Source organism: Euprymna scolopes, chromosome 45, assembly GCF_053919585.1.
Source record: "Euprymna scolopes isolate OS-2025 chromosome 45, ASM5391958v1, whole genome shotgun sequence".
In the NCBI taxonomy this organism is placed as follows: Eukaryota; Metazoa; Mollusca; class Cephalopoda; order Sepiida; family Sepiolidae; genus Euprymna; species Euprymna scolopes.
In genome coordinates, this window is record NC_136526.1 from 49168197 (window position 1) to 49171745 (window position 3549).

The following is a 3549-nucleotide window of genomic DNA, read 5'->3' on the forward strand; positions in this document are numbered from 1 at the left end:
CATTTTATTGTTTTACTATTTGTGTTGAAAATATTTTTGTTTTTTTTATATCAGATCTCCTCATTTTCTGAAATACTTTAAAACAAAATTAAACTAAATTTATTTTAAGAGAAATTTCCTTTCCTCGGGTTCATGGTGAGATACTAATGAGAAATTCAATTACAGAATTGGAAGTGAAATGCTTTGCTGAAATCAGTTTTATAGTCTCCTGCCCACTGGTACATATTTCTCATATCAGAGAGTTAAATTCAACCTCGCCTATCCATCGAGGTGGAAGCAAAAATAAACAAGAGGAATTTTAACCACCTACAAAATAACAGGTTTCGGCTATTTCGCCTTATCCCCTAAACAATCATGAGGAATCTTAATCAGCTACACCATAACAAGCATTACGGCCCCTTAAAATAGAAAGAATTTTAATCATCTCCACAATAACAAGAATTCTGCCATTTCGGCCCATCTCAATAGAAAACAAAACGAAAAAAAAACACTAGAAATTTTCACCACCTCCATAATAACAGACATTCTGCCTTTTCTCCCCACCCCATATAAAGAAAAAAATCCTGGCGAATTTTAATCACCTCCACTGTAACAAGCACACTGCCACTCTCCTTTCGACATTTATTCTAAAATTTGTTTTTCCCTACTCTTTTTAATAAGAAGAATGGTCTTATACATTTTTACTTAAACAACACATGCAAATTTGTTTTTGTTAAAATGTCAATTTTTTTCTTTAAATAATGATTCAAAGAAGAAATGACATTTTAACAAAACAAATTTGTTTCTCTATTCTTTTTAAACACATAAAAACAATCATATAAATCGATGCACTAAAACCCACATCATGGAGAAATAAATACGACATTAAAGAATTAAAAGTTTCTTCCTAATTGTTGTTCTTATTTTCTTTAACAACTGATCCAAAGTCCTCGTGCAAAATGGGAGGCGTTAATTAATTCGACCCCCTGTCTTTCCAAGCTTATAACTACTCGAAAAATTTAATTCAATCCCTAATCTTTTTTCAATTAAAGGAGCAAGGACAAGGGTCTCATTTAAAGAAAAAACAAAAGAAAAAACAAACGTGTTTTTTTTTAAAGGGTTTTAAACTTCGGACTTTACAGGGAAACTTTTTTTTTTTGCTTTAATCTTTTAGAATGATGACCATTCGATAATAATCCGCTGTAAAAATAAAAAAGACTAAAACACTTATAGAGAGAGTACTGATTCCATACGTGCGTTTTTGTTTTAATAAAATGGTATGTCATATTACATATTTATTTGCAAGTATAATAAAATCAGATTTGTGGGGGTCGTCAGGGCTTTTTAGGAACTAACTTCCTCCACAAATAAATAAAAATAAAAAGTCCTCGTGCAAAACCACAGAACACAACCATTAACAAATAAAATATGATTCTCTTTATAATGAGTTCAGAAGTCCTTTTTAAGTGTTCTTATAAAAAAAGGAGAATGTCTTTTTTTTGTTGTTGAACTGTTCATATGTTAAAACATGTTAAGAGAGGCAATAGGTAATGTTCGCCTGTGAAATTGTATGAAGCGCGCGGAGCGGTGAAAATGGAAGAGTGATAGTAACACGCGTGGAACGTCTGAATGAGAATGCAGTTGAGAGAGTTGAGAGAGAGATTTGATGTTTGTGTGTGTTTAAATACTATTTTTTTCGGAGATCTTCAGTCCAAAACGGGTATGTACGATGTAACTTTTTTTTCGATATTTCCATTTTTTTAATGTCCTGATAAAACTGTACAAGTACGATATTTTGTTCTATGCCAACGTATGTACGATGGGATTATGTTGAAAAATGTTCTTTATGTTGAAAGTCCGATAACTCTTGTGTCTCTATTACCTCTCTTTCCCTGTACATATCCTATAACCCCTATTTTGTTCTTTCCCTTAATAAAGAGTTCTTCTCATCAGTCAACACGTGTGTCTATTTTCCTCCTTTGAATTCCTGTTCAGTTTTATCTCTATTCCACTAAAATGCACCACTCAACAGGTTATGAGCCCAGAAGAGATAATGGAAATAGATGGAGCAGATTACACTGTGAAACAAATTTGAATTGAAAAAAAGTACAAGACATATAAGACCTGTTTCGGTGAAAGATAAGTATTCTGATTCCAAATCTGACATTTATTTCTCTGAATTAGGTACCATTTTCATGTACTTCATTATTAATTATTTTGAAAAAAAAAACACCGAATTCACCAGTTTAAACAACATTTGTCCTCTTAACTCTCTTGTATAGAGCGTCATCATTCTTTTTTTTAAATTCCAGCAGTAGTCTGTCAACATACCAGTGTTCCATTTTCCTTTAAAACGTTTTTCTATTAATGAAATATCTTGATGGAACCTTTCGCCATGTTCATCACTCACATGGCCAAGATTCTCTGCAAAAAAATCCAAATGGGAGTGGAGCACATGAACTTTTAGAGACATGTTACATCCCATATCATGAAAATGATGCAATAGATCATTCACAACTTGCACATAGTCTTCTGAACGATGTTTTCCCAGAAAGTTATCACAAACTTTCTTGAATGACTCAAAGGCACATTTTTCTTTTCTCGTGAGATGTGTGCTAAAAGTTTCATCAAGAACAATTTTTCGAATTTGGGGACCTATGAAGATACCTTCTTTTATTTTAGCTCGACTTAATGAAGGAAACTTTCCTGCAAGATATGCAAATGCCAAGGAATCCTTGTCTAGTGTTTTCACAAACTGCTTGAACAAACCGAGTTTAATATGCAAAGGTGATGAATGGATTCTATCACTTTGCAGAAGTGGTTTGTGTTTGATGTTATGTTTTCCTTGCTCAATTTTATCTCTAGCAGGCCAGTGCTTGCGTACATAGTGTTCAGCTCTTGCTCTAGAGTCCTATAAGCACAAGAAGCAACAAAATTTAGTATAGCCTGGCTGAAGGCCAGTGAGCATGGCTATAACCTTGAAATCTGCACAAACATGCCATTTATGGACTTCATAATGTATGCTTGCTAAAATTGTTTTTAAATTTTCATGTGATTCTTTCATGGTTGTCCTGTAAGATATAGGAACAAATGCCAGGGTGTTCCCATTGTGAAGCAAAACAGCTTTTTATGCTTTCCTTGGATGCATCTAAGAAAAGTCGCCAGTTGGTGTTATCATATTGTATTTCCAGCTGTTCAAAAAGTCCAACAATGTCATTGCAGAAGCATAAATCATATGTCAAAGTGAACAAAACATGCAAGTTTTGTGCACGTTTTCTGTACAATGTTATTTTCACACCTTTTCTAAGAAGATTTCGTTCTTTAAACCTTGATGCAAGAAGTTCACTTTTGTCTTTGGTTAAATAAAGATCTCTGCATAAGTCATTTAGAGCATCTTGAGAAAATAGTATTGGTTTATTATTGCTTTCTGAATTAGAAAATTCTACTGTTTCATCACTGTAATGTTCATCCCCACTGCTTGAACTCCACATTTCCTGATCAGGGGGTTTTGGTACAGGTAATTCTTTTGAGTGCTCAACTGGGCTCATTGCTGGTTGCAAATTTGGGTAA